Source organism: Pan paniscus, chromosome 22 (genome assembly GCF_029289425.2).
Source record: "Pan paniscus chromosome 22, NHGRI_mPanPan1-v2.0_pri, whole genome shotgun sequence".
Classification (NCBI taxonomy): Eukaryota; Metazoa; Chordata; class Mammalia; order Primates; family Hominidae; genus Pan; species Pan paniscus.
In genome coordinates, this window is record NC_073271.2 from 47,927,239 (window position 1) to 47,947,247 (window position 20,009).

Sequence of the window (20,009 nt, forward strand, 5' to 3'; positions counted from 1 at the left end):
GTGTAGATATTTCCATGTTTGTACAGATGGCGGTGTAGATATTTCCATCTATACACAGATGGCCGGGTAGATATTTCCATGTTTATACAGATGGCGGCATAGATATTTCCATATTTATACAGATGTCTGTGTAGATATTTCCATGGGTATACAGATGGTATTGTAGGTATTTCCATGTTTATACAGATGGTGGTGTAGATATTTCCATGTTTATTCAGATGACTGTGTAGATATTTCCATGTTTTTACAGATGGCAGTGTAGATATTTCAATGTTTATAGAGATGGCGCTGTAGATGTTTCCATGTTTATACAGATAACGGTGGAGATATTTCCATGTTTATACAGACAGCAGTGGATATATTTCCATGTTTATACATATAGCCGTGTACATATTTCCATGTTTATAGAGACAGCGGTGTCGGTATTTCCATGTTTATACAGACAGCGGTGCAGATATTTCCATGTTTATACAGATGCCTATGCAGATATCTCCATATTTATACAGAGGGCTGTGTAGATATTTCTATGTTTATACAGATGGCTGTGTAGATATTTCCATGTTCCTACACATGACTGTGTAGGTATTTCCAAGTTTATACAGATGGCTTTGTAGATATTTCCATGTCTATAGAGATAGCGGTGCAGATATTTCCATGTTTATACAGATAGCGGTGTATATATTTCCATCTTTATACAGATCGTGATGTAGATATTTCCATGTTTATACAGATACCGGTGTAGATATTTCCATGTTCATACAGATCACAGTGTAGATATTTCCTTGTTTATACAAATAGCGGTGTAGTTATTTCCATGTTTATACAGATAGCGTTGTAGATATTTCCATGTATATACAGATGGCTGTGTAGATATTTCCATGTTTATACAGATGGCTTTGTAGATATTTCCATGTTTATACAGATGACTTTGTAGGTATTTCCATGTTTATACAGATGGCAGTGTAGATATTTCCATGTTTATAGAGATAGCTGAGTAGATATTTCCATGTTTATACAGATCGCGGTGTAGATATTTCCATGTTTATACAGATCGCGGTGTAGATATTTCCATGTTTATACAGATCGCGGTGTAGATACTTCCATGTTTATACAGATAGCGGTGTAGATATTTCCATGTTTTTACAGATATCGGTGTAGATTTTTCCATGTTTACACAGATTGCGGTGTACGTATTTCCATCTTTCTACAGATGGCATTGTAGATATTTCCATGTTTATACAGATGGCGGTGTAGATATTTCCATGTTTATACAGATAGCGGTGTATATATTTCCATGTTTATAGAGATAGCGGTGAAGGTATTTCCATGTTTATAGACATAGCGGTGTAGATATTTCCATGTTTATATAGATGGCGTTGTAGATATTTCCATGTTTATACCGATAGCGGTGTTGGTATTTCCATGTTTATACAGATAGCGATGTAGATATTTCCATGTTTATACAGCTCGCGGTGCAGATATTTATATCTTTATACAGATGGCTTTGTAGATATTTCCTTATTCACACAGATGGCGGTGTAGTTGTTTCCGTGTTTATGCAGATGGCGGAGTAGTTAGTTCCATGTTTATGGTAATGGCAGTGTAGATATTTTCATGTTTATAGAGATGGCGGTGTAGATATTTCCATGTTTATAGAGATAGCAGTGTAGATATTTACATGTTTATACAGATGGCGCTGTAGATATTTCCATGTGTATACAGATGGCATTGTAGATATTTCCATGTTTATACAGATGACTGTATAGGTATTTCCATGTTTTTACAGATGGCAGTGCAGATATTTCCATGTTTATAGAGATAGCGGTGTAGATATTTCCATGTTTGTACAGATGGCGGTGTAGATATTTCCATCTATACACAGATGGCCGTGTAGATATTTCGATGTTTATACAGATGGCGGCATAGATATTTCCATATTTATACAGATGTCTGTGTAGATATTTCCATGGGTATACAGATGGTATTGTAGGTATTTCCATGTTTATACAGATGGTGGTGTAGATATTTCCATGTTTATTCAGATGACTGTGTAGATATTTCCCTGTTTTTACAGATGGCAGTGTAGATATTTCAATGTTTATAGAGATGGCGCTGTAGATGTTTCCATGTTTATACAGATAACGGTGGAGATATTTCCATGTTTATACAGACATCAGTGGAGATATTTCCATGTTTATACACATAGCCGTGTACATATTTCCATGTTTATAGAGACAGCGGTGTCGGTATTTCCATGTTTATACAGACAGCGGTGCAGATATTTCCATGTTTATACAGATGCCTATGCAGATATCTCCATATTTATACAGAGGGCTGTGTAGATATTTCTATGTTTATACAGATGGCTGTGTAGATATTTCCATGTTCCTACACATGACTGTGTAGGTATTTCCAAGTTTATACAGATGGCTTTGTAGATATTTCCATGTCTATAGAGATAGCGGTGCAGATATTTCCATGTTTATACAGATAGCGGTGTATATATTTCCATCTTTATACAGATCGTGATGTAGATATTTCCATGTTTATACAGATACCGGTGTAGATATTTCCATGTTTATACAGACCACAGTGTAGATATTTCCATGTTTATAGAGATAGCAGTGTAGATATTTCCAAGTTGGTACAGATGGCGGTGTTGATGTTTCCATCTATACACAGATTGCCGTGTAGGTAGTTCCATGTGTATACAGATGGCATTGTAGATATTTCCATGTTTATACAGATGGTGGTGTAGATATTTCCATGTTTACACAGATGACTGTATAGGTATTTCCATGTTTATACAGATGGCGGTGTAGGTATTTCCATGTTTATAGATATAGCGGTGTAGATATTTCCATATTTATACAGATAACGGTGTAGAAATTTCCATGTTTATACAGATAGCGGTGTAAATATTTCCATGTTCATACAGATCACAGTGTAGATATTTCCTTGTTTATACAAATAGCGGTGTAGTTATTTCCATGTTTATACAGATAGCGTTGTAGATATTTCCATGTATATACAGATGGCTGTGTAGATATTTCCATGTTTATACAGATGGCTTTGTAGATATTTCCATGTTTATACAGATGACTTTGTAGGTATTTCCATGTTTATACAGATGGCAGTGTAGATATTTCCATGTTTATAGAGATAGCTGTGTAGATATTTCCATGTTTATACAGATCGCGGTGTAGATATTTCCATGTTTATACAGATCGTGGTGTAGATACTTCCATGTTTATACAGATAGCGGTGTAGATATTTCCATGTTTTTACAGATATCTGTGTAGATATTTCCATGTTTACACAGATTGCGGTGTACGTATTTCCATCTTTCTACAGATGGCATTGTAGATATTTCCATGTTTATACAGATGGCGGTGTAGATATTTCCATGTTTATACAGATAGCGGTGTATATATTTCCATGTTTATAGAGATAGCAGTGAAGGTATTTCCATGTTTATAGACATAGCGGTGTAGATATTTCCATGTTTATATAGATGGCGTTGTAGATATTTCCATGTTTATACCGATAGCGGTGTTGGTATTTCCATGTTTATACAGATAGCGATGTAGATATTTCCATGTTTATACAGCTCGCGGTGCAGATATTTATATCTTTATACAGATGGCTTTGTAGATATTTCCTTATTCACACAGATGGCGGTGTAGTTGTTTCCGTGTTTATGCAGATGGCGGAGTAGTTAGTTCCATGTTTATGGGGATGGCAGTGTAGATATTTTCATGTTTATAGAGATGGAGGTGTAGGTATTTACATGTTTATAGAGATAGCAGTGTAGATATTTACATGTTTATACAGATGGCGGTGTAGATACTTCCATGTGTATACAGATGGCATTGTAGATATTTCCATGTTTATACAGATGACTGTATAGGTATTTCCATGTTTTTACAGATGGCAGTGCAGATATTTCCATGTTTATAGAGATAGCGTTGTAGATATTTCCATGTTTATAGAGATAGCGGTGTACATATTTCCATGTTTGTACAGATGGCGGTGTAGATATTTCCATCTATACACAGATGGCCGTGTAGATATTTCGATGTTTATACAGATGGCGGCATAGATATTTCCATATTTATACAGAAGTCTATGTAGATATTTCCATGGGTATACAGATGGTATTGTAGGTATTTCCATGTTTATACAGATGGTGGTGTAGATATTTCCATGTTTATTCAGATGACTGTGTAGATATTTCCATGTTTTTACAGATGGCAGTGTAGATATTTCAATGTTTATAGAGATGGCGCTGTAGATGTTTCCATGTTTATACAGATAACGGTGGAGATATTTCCATGTTTATACAGACAGCGGTGCAGATATTTCCATGTTTATACAGATGCCTATGCAGATATCTCCATATTTATACAGAGGGCTGTGTAGATATTTCTATGTTTATACAGATGGCTGTGTAGATATTTCCATGTTCCTACACATGACTGTGTGGGTATTTCCAAGTTTATACAGATGGCTTTGTAGATATTTCCATGTCTATAGAGATAGCGGTGCAGATATTTCCATGTTTATACAGATAGCGGTGTATATATTTCCATCTTTATACAGATCGTGATGTAGATATTTCCATGTTTATACAGATACCGGTGTAGATATTTCCATGTTTATACAGACCACAGTGTAGATATTTCCATGTTTATAGAGATAGCAGTGTAGATATTTCCAAGTTGGTACAGATGGCGGTGTTGATGTTTCCATCTATACACAGATTGCCGTGTAGGTAGTTCCATGTGTATACAGATGGCATTGTAGATATTTCCATGTTTATACAGATGGTGGTGTAGATATTTCCATGTTTACACAGATGACTGTATAGGTATTTCCATGTTTATACAGATGGCGGTGTAGGTATTTCCATGTTTATAGATATAGCGGTGTAGATATTTCCATATTTATACAGATAACGGTGTAGAAATTTCCATGTTTATACAGATAGCGGTGTAAATATTTCCATGTTCATACAGATCACAGTGTAGATATTTCCTTGTTTATACAAATAGCGGTGTAGTTATTTCCATGTTTATACAGATAGCGTTGTAGATATTTCCATGTATATACAGATGGCTGTGTAGATATTTCCATGTTTATACAGATGGCTTTGTAGATATTTCCATGTTTATACAGATGACTTTGTAGGTATTTCCATGTTTATACAGATGGCAGTGTAGATATTTCCATGTTTATAGAGATAGCTGTGTAGATATTTCCATGTTTATACAGATCGCGGTGTAGATATTTCCATGTTTATACAGATCGCGGTGTAGATATTTCCATGTTTATACAGATCGCGGTGTAGATACTTCCATGTTTATACAGATAGCGGTGTAGATATTTCCATGTTTTTACAGATATCGGTGTAGATATTTCCATGTTTACACAGATTGCAGTGTACGTATTTCCATCTTTCTACAGATGGCATTGTAGATATTTCCATGTTTATACAGATGGCGGTGTAGATATTTCCATGTTTATACAGATAGCGGTGTATATATTTCCATGTTTATAGAGATAGCGGTGAAGGTATTTCCATGTTTATAGACATAGCGGTGTAGATATTTCCATGTTTATATAGATGGCGTTGTAGATATTTCCATGTTTATACCGATAGCGGTGTTGGTATTTCCATGTTTATACAGATAGCGATGTAGATATTTCCATGTTTATACAGCTCGCGGTGCAGATATTTATATCTTTATACAGATGGCTTTGTAGATATTTCCTTATTCACACAGATGGCGGTATAGTTGTTTCCGTGTTTATGCAGATGGTGGAGTAGTTAGTTCCATGTTTATGGTAATGGCAGTGTAGATATTTTCATGTTTATAGAGATGGCGGTGTAGATATTTCCATGTTTATAGAGATAGCAGTGTAGATATTTACATGTTTATACAGATGGCGGTGTAGATATTTCCATGTGTATACAGATGGCATTGTAGATATTTCCATGTTTATACAGATGACTGTATAGGTATTTCCATGTTTTTACAGATGGCAGTGCAGATATTTCCATGTTTATAGAGATAGCGGTGTAGATATTTCCATGTTTGTACAGATGGCGGTGTAGATATTTCCATCTATACACGGATGGCCGTGTAGATATTTCGATGTTTATACAGATGGCGGCATAGGTATTTCCATATTTATACAGATGTCTGTGTAGATATTTCCATGGGTATACAGATGGTATTGTAGGTATTTCCATGTTTATACAGATGGTGGTGTAGATATTTCCGTGTTTATTCAGATGACTGTGTAGATATTTCCATGTTTTTACAGATGGCAGTGTAGATATTTCAATGTTTATAGAGATGGCGCTGTAGATGTTTCCATGTTTATACAGATAACGGTGGAGATATTTCCATGTTTATACAGACAGCAGTGGAGATATTTCCATGTTTATACACATAGCCGTGTACATATTTCCATGTTTATAGAGACAGCGGTGTCGGTATTTCCATGTTTATACAGACAGCGGTGCAGATATTTCCATGTTTATACAGATGCCTATGCAGATATCTCCATATTTATACAGAGGGCTGTGTAGATATTTCTATGTTTATACAGATGGCTGTGTAGATATTTCCATGTTCCTACACATGACTGTGTAGGTATTTCCAAGTTTATACAGATGGCTTTGTAGATATTTCCATGTCTATAGAGATAGCGGTGCAGATATTTCCATGTTTATACAGATAGCGGTGTATATATTTCCATCTTTATACAGATCGTGATGTAGATATTTCCATGTTTATACAGATACCGGTGTAGATATTTCCATGTTTATACAGACCACAGTGTAGATATTTCCATGTTTATAGAGATAGCAGTGTAGATATTTCCAAGTTGGTACAGATGGCGGTGTTGATGTTTCCATCTATACACAGATTGCCGTGTAGGTAGTTCCATGTGTATACAGATGGCATTGTAGATATTTCCATGTTTATACAGATGGTGGTGTAGATATTTCCATGTTTACACAGATGACTGTATAGGTATTTCCATGTTTATACAGATGGCGGTGTAGGTATTTCCATGTTTATAGATATAGCGGTGTAGATATTTCCATATTTATACAGATAACGGTGTAGAAATTTCCATGTTTATACAGATAGCGGTGTAAATATTTCCATGTTCATACAGATCACAGTGTAGATATTTCCTTGTTTATACAAATAGCGGTGTAGTTATTTCCATGTTTATACCGATAGCGTTGTAGATATTTCCATGTATATACAGATGGCTGTGTAGATATTTCCATGTTTATACAGATGGCTTTGTAGATATTTCCATGTTTATACAGATGACTTTGTAGGTATTTCCATGTTTATACAGATGGCAGTGTAGATATTTCCATGTTTATAGAGATAGCTGTGTAGATATTTCCATGTTTATACAGATCGCGGTGTAGATATTTCCATGTTTATACAGATCGCGGTGTAGATATTTCCATGTTTATACAGATCGCGGTGTAGATATTTCCATGTTTATACAGATAGCGGTGTAGATATTTCCATGTTTTTACTGATATCGGTGTAGATATTTCCATGTTTACACAGATTGCGGTGTACGTATTTCCATCTTTCTACAGATGGCATTGTAGATATTTCCATGTTTATACAGATGGCGGTGTAGATATTTCCATGTTTATACAGATAGCGGTGTATATATTTCCATGTTTATAGAGATAGCGGTGAAGGTATTTCCATGTTTATAGACATAGCGGTGTAGATATTTCCATGTTTATATAGATGGCGTTGTAGATATTTCCATGTTTATACCGATAGCGGTGTTGGTATTTCCATGTTTATACAGATAGCGATGTAGATATTTCCATGTTTATACAGCTCGCGGTGCAGATATTTATATCTTTATACAGATGGCTTTGTAGATATTTCCTTATTCACACAGATGGCGATGTAGTTGTTTCCGTGTTTATGCAGATGGCGGAGTAGTTAGTTCCATGTTTATGGTGATTGCAGTGTAGATATTTTCATGTTTATAGAGATGGCGGTGTAGATATTTCCATGTTTATAGAGATAGCAGTGTAGATATTTACATGTTTATACAGATGGCGCTGTAGATATTTCCATGTGTATACAGATGGCATTGTAGATATTTCCATGTTTATACAGATGACTGTATAGGTATTTCCATGTTTTTACAGATGGCAGTGCAGATATTTCCATGTTTATAGAGATAGCGGTGTAGATATTTCCATGTTTGTACAGATGGCGGTGTAGATATTTCCATCTATACACAGATGGCCGGGTAGATATTTCCATGTTTATACAGATGGCGGCATAGATATTTCCATATTTATACAGATGTCTGTGTAGATATTTCCATGGGTATACAGATGGTATTGTAGGTATTTCCATGTTTATACAGATGGTGGTGTAGATATTTCCATGTTTATTCAGATGACTGTGTAGATATTTCCATGTTTTTACAGATGGCAGTGTAGATATTTCAATGTTTATAGAGATGGCGCTGTAGATGTTTCCATGTTTATACAGATAACGGTGGAGATATTTCCATGTTTATACAGACAGCAGTGGATATATTTCCATGTTTATACATATAGCCGTGTACATATTTCCATGTTTATAGAGACAGCGGTGTCGGTATTTCCATGTTTATACAGACAGCGGTGCAGATATTTCCATGTTTATACAGATGCCTATGCAGATATCTCCATATTTATACAGAGGGCTGTGTAGATATTTCTATGTTTATACAGATGGCTGTGTAGATATTTCCATGTTCCTACACATGACTGTGTAGGTATTTCCAAGTTTATACAGATGGCTTTGTAGATATTTCCATGTCTATAGAGATAGCGGTGCAGATATTTCCATGTTTATACAGATAGCGGTGTATATATTTCCATCTTTATACAGATCGTGATGTAGATATTTCCATGTTTATACAGATACCGGTGTAGATATTTCCATGTTTATACAGACCACAGTGTAGATATTTCCATGTTTATAGAGATAGCAGTGTAGATATTTCCAAGTTGGTACAGATGGCGGTGTTGATGTTTCCATCTATACACAGATTGCCGTGTAGGTAGTTCCATGTGTATACAGATGGCATTGTAGATATTTCCATGTTTATACAGATGGTGGTGTAGATATTTCCATGTTTACACAGATGACTGTATAGGTATTTCCATGTTTATACAGATGGCGGTGTAGGTATTTCCATGTTTATAGATATAGCGGTGTAGATATTTCCATATTTATACAGATAACGGTGTAGAAATTTCCATGTTTATACAGATAGCGGTGTAAATATTTCCATGTTCATACAGATCACAGTGTAGATATTTCCTTGTTTATACAAATAGCGGTGTAGTTATTTCCATGTTTATACAGATAGCGTTGTAGATATTTCCATGTATATACAGATGGCTCTGTAGATATTTCCATGTTTATACAGATGGCTTTGTAGATATTTCCATGTTTATACAGATGACTTTGTAGGTATTTCCATGTTTATACAGATGGCAGTGTAGATATTTCCATGTTTATAGAGATAGCTCTGTAGATATTTCCATGTTTATACAGATCGCGGTGTAGATATTTCCATGTTTATACAGATCGCGGTGTAGATATTTCCATGTTTATACAGATCGCGGTGTAGATACTTCCATGTTTATACAGATAGCGGTGTATATATTTCCATGTTTTTACAGATATCGGTGTAGATATTTCCATGTTTACACAGATTGCGGTGTACGTATTTCCATCTTTCTACAGATGGCATTGTAGATATTTCCATGTTTATACAGATGGCGGTGTAGATATTTCCATGTTTATACAGATAGCGGTGTATATATTTCCATGTTTATAGAGATAGCGGTGAAGGTATTTCCATGTTTATAGACATAGCGGTGTAGATATTTCCATGTTTATATAGATGGCGTTGTAGATATTTCCATGTTTATACCGATAGCGGTGTTGGTATTTCCATGTTTATACAGATAGCGATGTAGATATTTCCATGTTTATGCAGCTCGCGGTGCACACATTTATATCTTTATACAGATGGCTTTGTAGATATTTCCTTATTCACACAGATGGCGGTGTAGTTGTTTCCGTGTTTATGCAGATGGCGGAGTAGTTAGTTCCATGTTTATGGGGATGGCAGTGTAGATATTTTCATGTTTATAGAGATGGCGGTGTAGATATTTCCATGTTTATAGAGATAGCAGTGTAGATATTTACATGTTTATACAGATGGCGGTGTAGATATTTCCATGTGTATACAGATGGCATTGTAGATATTTCCATGTTTATACAGATGACTGTATAGGTATTTCCATGTTTTTACAGATGGCAGTGCAGATATTTCCATGTTTATAGAGATAGCGGTGTAGATATTTCCATGTTTGTACAGATGGCGGTGTAGATATTTCCATCTATACACAGATGGCCGTGTAGATATTTCCATGTTTATACAGATGGCGGCATAGATATTTCCATATTTATACAGATGTCTGTGTAGATATTTCCATGGGTATACAGATGGTATTGTAGGTATTTCCATGTTTATACAGATGGTGGTGTAGATATTTCCATGTTTATTCAGATGACTGTGTAGATATTTCCATGTTTTTACAGATGGCAGTGTAGATATTTCAATGTTTATAGAGATGGCGCTGTAGATGTTTCCATGTTTATACAGATGACGGTGGAGATATTTCCATGTTTATACAGACATCAGTGGAGATATTTCCATGTTTATACACATAGCCGTATACATATTTCCATGTTTATAGAGACAGCGGTGTCGGTATTTCCATGTTTATACAGACAGCGGTGCAGATATTTCCATGTTTATACAGATTCCTATGCAGATATCTCCATATTTATACAGAGGGCTGTGTAGATATTTCTATGTTTATACAGATGGCTGTGTAGATATTTCCATGTTCCTACACATGACTGTGTAGGTATTTCCAAGTTTATACAGATGGCTTTGTAGATATTTCCATGTCTATAGAGATAGCGGTGCAGATATTTCCATGTTTATACAGATAGCGGTGTATATATTTCCATCTTTATACAGATCGTGATGTAGATATTTCCATGTTTATACAGATACCGGTGTAGATATTTCCATGTTTATACAGACCACAGTGTAGATATTTCCATGTTTATAGAGATAGCAGTGTAGATATTTCCAAGTTGGTACAGATGGCGGTGTTGATGTTTCCATCTATACACAGATTGCCGTGTAGGTAGTTCCATGTGTATACAGATGGCATTGTAGATATTTCCATGTTTATACAGATGGTGGTGTAGATATTTCCATGTTTACACAGATGACTGTATAGGTATTTCCATGTTTATACAGATGGCGGTGTAGGTATTTCCATGTTTATAGATATAGCGGGGTAGATATTTCCATATTTATACAGATAACGGTGTAGAAATTTCCATGTTTATACAGATAGCGGTGTAAATATTTCCATGTTCATACAGATCACAGTGTAGATATTTCCTTGTTTATACAAATAGCGGTGTAGTTATTTCCATGTTTATACAGATAGCGTTGTAGATATTTCCATGTATATACAGATGGCTGTGTAGATATTTCCATGTTTATACAGATGGCAGTGTAGATATTTCCATGTTTATACAGATGACTTTGTAGGTATTTCCATGTTTATACAGATGGCAGTGTAGATATTTCCATGTTTATAGAGATAGCTGTGTAGATATTTCCATGTTTATACAGATCGCGGTGTAGATATTTCCATGTTTATACAGATCGCGGTGTAGATATTTCCATGTTTATACAGATCGCGGTGTAGATACTTCCATGTTTATACAGATAGCGGTGTAGATATTTCCATGTTTTTACAGATATCGGTGTAGATATTTCCATGTTTACACAGATTGCGGTGTACGTATTTCCATCTTTCTACAGATGGCATTGTAGATATTTCCATGTTTATACAGATGGCGGTGTAGATATTTCCATGTTTATACAGATAGCGGTGTATATATTTCCATGTTTATAGAGATAGCGGTGAAGGTATTTCCATGTTTATAGACATAGCGGTGTAGATATTTCCATGTTTATATAGATGGCGTTGTAGATATTTCCATGTTTATACCGATAGCGGTGTTGGTATTTCCATGTTTATACAGATAGCGATGTAGATATTTCCATGTTTATGCAGCTCGCGGTGCACACATTTATATCTTTATACAGATGGCTTTGTAGATATTTCCTTATTCACACAGATGGCGGTGTAGTTGTTTCCGTGTTTATGCAGATGGCGGAGTAGTTAGTTCCATGTTTATGGGGATGGCAGTGTAGATATTTTCATGTTTATAGAGATGGCGGTGTAGATATTTCCATGTTTATAGAGATAGCAGTGTAGATATTTACATGTTTATACAGATGGCGGTGTAGATATTTCCATGTGTATACAGATGGCATTGTAGATATTTCCATGTTTATACAGATGACTGTATAGGTATTTCCATGTTTTTACAGATGGCAGTGCAGATATTTCCATGTTTATAGAGATAGCGGTGTAGATATTTCCATGTTTGTACAGATGGCGGTGTAGATATTTCCATCTATACACAGATGGCCGTGTAGATATTTCCATGTTTATACAGATGGCGGCATAGATATTTCCATATTTATACAGATGTCTGTGTAGATATTTCCATGGGTATACAGATGGTATTGTAGGTATTTCCATGTTTATACAGATGGTGGTGTAGATATTTCCATGTTTATTCAGATGACTGTGTAGATATTTCCATGTTTTTACAGATGGCAGTGTAGATATTTCAATGTTTATAGAGATGGCGCTGTAGATGTTTCCATGTTTATACAGATGACGGTGGAGATATTTCCATGTTTATACAGACATCAGTGGAGATATTTCCATGTTTATACACATAGCCGTATACATATTTCCATGTTTATAGAGACAGCGGTGTCGGTATTTCCATGTTTATACAGACAGCGGTGCAGATATTTCCATGTTTATACAGATTCCTATGCAGATATCTCCATATTTATACAGAGGGCTGTGTAGATATTTCTATGTTTATACAGATGGCTGTGTAGATATTTCCATGTTCCTACACATGACTGTGTAGGTATTTCCAAGTTTATACAGATGGCTTTGTAGATATTTCCATGTCTATAGAGATAGCGGTGCAGATATTTCCATGTTTATACAGATAGCGGTGTATATATTTCCATCTTTATACAGATCGTGATGTAGATATTTCCATGTTTATACAGATACCGGTGTAGATATTTCCATGTTTATACAGACCACAGTGTAGATATTTCCATGTTTATAGAGATAGCAGTGTAGATATTTCCAAGTTGGTACAGATGGCGGTGTTGATGTTTCCATCTATACACAGATTGCCGTGTAGGTAGTTCCATGTGTATACAGATGGCATTGTAGATATTTCCATGTTTATACAGATGGTGGTGTAGATATTTCCATGTTTACACAGATGACTGTATAGGTATTTCCATGTTTATACAGATGGCGGTGTAGGTATTTCCATGTTTATAGATATAGCGGGGTAGATATTTCCATATTTATACAGATAACGGTGTAGAAATTTCCATGTTTATACAGATAGCGGTGTAAATATTTCCATGTTCATACAGATCACAGTGTAGATATTTCCTTGTTTATACAAATAGCGGTGTAGTTATTTCCATGTTTATACAGATAGCGTTGTAGATATTTCCATGTATATACAGATGGCTGTGTAGATATTTCCATGTTTATACAGATGGCAGTGTAGATATTTCCATGTTTATACAGATGACTTTGTAGGTATTTCCATGTTTATACAGATGGCAGTGTAGATATTTCCATGTTTATAGAGATAGCTGTGTAGATATTTCCATGTTTATACAGATCGCGGTGTAGATATTTCCATGTTTATACAGATCGCGGTGTAGATATTTCCATGTTTATACAGATCGCGGTGTAGATACTTCCATGTTTATACAGATAGCGGTGTAGATATTTCCATGTTTTTACAGATATCGGTGTAGATATTTCCATGTTTACACAGATTGCGGTGTACGTATTTCCATCTTTCTACAGATGGCATTGTAGATATTTCCATGTTTATACAGATGGCGGTGTAGATATTTCCATGTTTATACAGATAGCGGTGTATATATTTCCATGTTTATAGAGATAGCGGTGAAGGTATTTCCATGTTTATAGACATAGCGGTGTAGATATTTCCATGTTTATATAGATGGCGTTGTAGATATTTCCATGTTTATACCGATAGCGGTGTTGGTATTTCCATGTTTATACAGATAGCGATGTAGATATTTCCATGTTTATGCAGCTCGCGGTGCACACATTTATATCTTTATACAGATGGCTTTGTAGATATTTCCTTATTCACACAGATGGCGGTGTAGTTGTTTCCGTGTTTATGCAGATGGCGGAGTAGTTAGTTCCATGTTTATGGGGATGGCAGTGTAGATATTTTCATGTTTATAGAGATGGCGGTGTAGATATTTCCATGTTTATAGAGATAGCAGTGTAGATATTTACATGTTTATACAGATGGCGGTGTAGATATTTCCATGTGTATACAGATGGCATTGTAGATATTTCCATGTTTATACAGATGACTGTATAGGTATTTCCATGTTTTTACAGATGGCAGTGCAGATATTTCCATGTTTATAGAGATAGCGGTGTAGATATTTCCATGTTTGTACAGATGGCGGTGTAGATATTTCCATCTATACACAGATGGCCGTGTAGATATTTCGATGTTTATACAGATGGCGGCATAGATATTTCCATATTTATACAGATGTCTGTGTAGATATTTCCATGGGTATACAGATGGTATTGTAGGTATTTCCATGTTTATACAGATGGTGGTGTAGATATTTCCATGTTTATTCAGATGACTGTGTAGATATTTCCATGTTTTTACAGATGGCAGTGTAGATATTTCAATGTTTATAGAGATGGCGCTGTAGATGTCTCCATGTTTATACAGATGACGGTGGAGATATTTCCATGTTTATACAGACATCAGTGGAGATATTTCCATGTTTATACACATAGCCGTATACATATTTCCATGTTTATAGAGACAGCGGTGTCGGTATTTCCATGTTTATACAGACAGCGGTGCAGATATTTCCATGTTTATACAGATTCCTATGCAGATATCTCCATATTTATACAGAGGGCTGTGTAGATATTTCTATGTTTATACAGATGGCTGTGTAGATATTTCCATGTTCCTACACATGACTGTGTAGGTATTTCCAAGTTTATACAGATGGCTTTGTAGATATTTCCATGTCTATAGAGATAGCGGTGCAGATATTTCCATGTTTATACAGATAGCGGTGTATATATTTCCATCTTTATACAGATCGTGATGTAGATATTTCCATGTTTATACAGATACCGGTGTAGATATTTCCATGTTTATACAGACCACAGTGTAGATATTTCCATGTTTATAGAGATAGCAGTGTAGATATTTCCAAGTTGGTACAGATGGCGGTGTTGATGTTTCCATCTATACACAGATTGCCGTGTAGGTAGTTCCATGTGTATACAGATGGCATTGTAGATATTTCCATGTTTATACAGATGGTGGTGTAGATCTTTCCATGTTTACACAGATGACTGTATAGGTATTTCCATGTTTATACAGATGGCGGTGTAGGTATTTCCATGTTTATAGATATAGCGGGGTAGATATTTCCATATTTATACAGATAACGGTGTAGAAATTTCCATGTTTATACAGATAGCGGTGTAAATATTTCCATGTTCATACAGATCACAGTGTAGATATTTCCTTGTTTATACAAATAGCGGTGTAGTTATTTCCATGTTTATACAGATAGCGTTGTAGATATTTCCATGTATATACAGATGGCTCTGTAGATATTTCCATGTTTATACAGATGGCAGTGTAGATATTTCCATGTTTATACAGATGACTTTGTAGGTATTTCCATGTTTATACAGATGGCAGTGTAGATATTTCCATGTTTATAGAGATAGCTGTGTAGATATTTCCATGTTTATACAGATCGCGGTGTAGATATTTCCATGTTTATACAGATCGCGGTGTAGATATTTCCATGTTTATACAGATCGCGGTGTAGATACTTCCATGTTTATACAGATAGCGGTGTAGATATTTCCATGTTTTTACAGATATCGGTGTAGATATTTCCATGTTTACACAGATTGCGGTGTACGTATTTCCATCTTTCTACAGATGGCATTGTAGATATTTCCATGTTTATACAGATGGCGGTGTAGATATTTCCATGTTTATACAGATAGCGGTGTATATATTTCCATGTTTATAGAGATAGCGGTGAAGGTATTTCCATGTTTATAGACATAGCGGTGTAGATATTTCCATGTTTATATAGATGGCGTTGTAGATATTTCCATGTTTATACCGATAGCGGTGTTGGTATTTCCATGTTTATACAGATAGCGATGTAGATATTTCCATGTTTATGCAGCTCGCGGTGCACACATTTATATCTTTATACAGATGGCTTTGTAGATATTTCCTTATTCACACAGATGGCGGTGTAGTTGTTTCCGTGTTTATGCAGATGGCGGAGTAGTTAGTTCCATGTTTATGGGGATGGCAGTGTAGATATTTTCATGTTTATAGAGATGGCGGTGTAGATATTTCCATGTTTATAGAGATAGCAGTGTAGATATTTACATGTTTATACAGATGGCGGTGTAGATATTTCCATGTGTATACAGATGGCATTGTAGATATTTCCATGTTTATACAGATGACTGTATAGGTATTTCCATGTTTTTACAGATGGCAGTGCAGATATTTCCATGTTTATAGAGATAGCGGTGTAGATATTTCCATGTTTGTACAGATGGCGGTGTAGATATTTCCATCTATACACAGATGGCCGTGTAGATATTTCCATGTTTATACAGAGGGCGGCATAGATATTTCCATATTTATACAGATGTCTGTGTAGATATTTCCATGGGTATACAGATGGTATTGTAGGTATTTCCATGTTTATACAGATGGTGGTGTAGATATTTCCATGTTTATTCAGATGACTGTGTAGATATTTCCATGTTTTTACAGATGGCAGTGTAGATATTTCAATGTTTATAGAGATGGCGCTGTAGATGTCTCCATGTTTATACAGATGACGGTGGAGATATTTCCATGTTTATACAGACATCAGTGGAGATATTTCCATGTTTATACACATAGCCGTATACATATTTCCATGTTTATAGAGACAGCGGTGTCGGTATTTCCATGTTTATACAGACAGCGGTGCAGATATTTCCATGTTTATACAGATTCCTATGCAGATATCTCCATATTTATACAGAGGGCTGTGTAGATATTTCTATGTTTATACAGATGGCTGTGTAGATATTTCCATGTTCCTACACATGACTGTGTAGGTATTTCCAAGTTTATACAGATGGCTTTGTAGATATTTCCATGTCTATAGAGATAGCGGTGCAGATATTTCCATGTTTATACAGATAGCGGTGTATATATTTCCATCTTTATACAGATCGTGATGTAGATATTTCCATGTTTATACAGATACCGGTGTAGATATTTCCATGTTTATACAGACCACAGTGTAGATATTTCCATGTTTATAGAGATAGCAGTGTAGATATTTCCAAGTTGGTACAGATGGCGGTGTTGATGTTTCCATCTATACACAGATTGCCGTGTAGGTAGTTCCATGTGTATACAGATGGCATTGTAGATATTTCCATGTTTATACAGATGGTGGTGTAGATCTTTCCATGTTTACACAGATGACTGTATAGGTATTTCCATGTTTATACAGATGGCGGTGTAGGTATTTCCATGTTTATAGATATAGCGGGGTAGATATTTCCATATTTATACAGATAACGGTGTAGAAATTTCCATGTTTATACAGATAGCGGTGTAAATATTTCCATGTTCATACAGATCACAGTGTAGATATTTCCTTGTTTATACAAATAGCGGTGTAGTTATTTCCATGTTTATACAGATAGCGTTGTAGATATTTCCATGTATATACAGATGGCTCTGTAGATATTTCCATGTTTATACAGATGGCAGTGTAGATATTTCCATGTTTATACAGATGACTTTGTAGGTATTTCCATGTTTATACAGATGGCAGTGTAGATATTTCCATGTTTATAGAGATAGCTGTGTAGATATTTCCATGTTTATACAGATCGCGGTGTAGATATTTCCATGTTTATACAGATCGCGGTGTAGATATTTCCATGTTTATACAGATCGCGGTGTAGATACTTCCATGTTTATACAGATAGCGGTGTAGATATTTCCATGTTTTTACAGATATCGGTGTAGATATTTCCATGTTTACACAGATTGCGGTGTACGTATTTCCATCTTTCTACAGATGGCATTGTAGATATTTCCATGTTTATACAGATGGCGGTGTAGATATTTCCATGTTTATACAGATAGCGGTGTATATATTTCCATGTTTATAGAGATAGCGGTGAAGGTATTTCCATGTTTATAGACATAGCGGTGTAGATATTTCCATGTTTATATAGATGGCGTTGTAGATATTTCCATGTTTATACCGATAGCGGTGTTGGTATTTCCATGTTTATACAGATAGCGATGTAGATATTTCCATGTTTATGCAGCTCGCGGTGCACACATTTATATCTTTATACAGATGGCTTTGTAGATATTTCCTTATTCACACAGATGGCGGTGTAGTTGTTTCCGTGTTTATGCAGATGGCGGAGTAGTTAGTTCCATGTTTATGGGGATGGCAGTGTAGATATTTTCATGTTTATAGAGATGGCGGTGTAGATATTTCCATGTTTATAGAGATAGCAGTGTAGATATTTACATGTTTATACAGATGGCGGTGTAGATATTTCCATGTGTATACAGATGGCATTGTAGATATTTCCATGTTTATACAGATGACTGTATAGGTATTTCCATGTTTTTACAGATGGCAGTGCAGATATTTCCATGTTTATAGAGATAGCGGTGTAGATATTTCCATGTTTGTACAGATGGCGGTGTAGATATTTCCATCTATACACAGATGGCCGTGTAGATATTTCCATGTTTATACAGAGGGCGGCATAGATATTTCCATATTTATACAGATGTCTGTGTAGATATTTCCATGGGTATACAGATGGTATTGTAGGTATTTCCATGTTTATACAGATGGTGGTGTAGATATTTCCATGTTTATTCAGATGACTGTGTAGATATTTCCATGTTTTTACAGATGGCAGTGTAGATATTTCAATGTTTATAGAGATGGCGCTGTAGATGTCTCCATGTTTATACAGATGACGGTGGAGATATTTCCATGTTTATACAGACATCAGTGGAGATATTTCCATGTTTATACACATAGCCGTATACATATTTCCATGTTTATAGAGACAGCGGTGTCGGTATTTCCATGTTTATACAGACAGCGGTGCAGATATTTCCATGTTTATACAGATTCCTATGCAGATATCTCCATATTTATACAGAGGGCTGTGTAGATATTTCTATGTTTATACAGATGGCTGTGTAGATATTTCCATGTTCCTACACATGACTGTGTAGGTATTTCCAAGTTTATACAGATGGCTTTGTAGATATTTCCATGTCTATAGAGATAGCGGTGCAGATATTTCCATGTTTATACAGATAGCGGTGTATATATTTCCATCTTTATACAGATCGTGATGTAGATATTTCCATGTTTATACAGATACCGGTGTAGATATTTCCATGTTTATACAGACCACAGTGTAGATATTTCCATGTTTATAGAGATAGCAGTGTAGATATTTCCAAGTTGGTACAGATGGCGGTGTTGATGTTTCCATCTATACACAGATTGCCGTGTAGGTA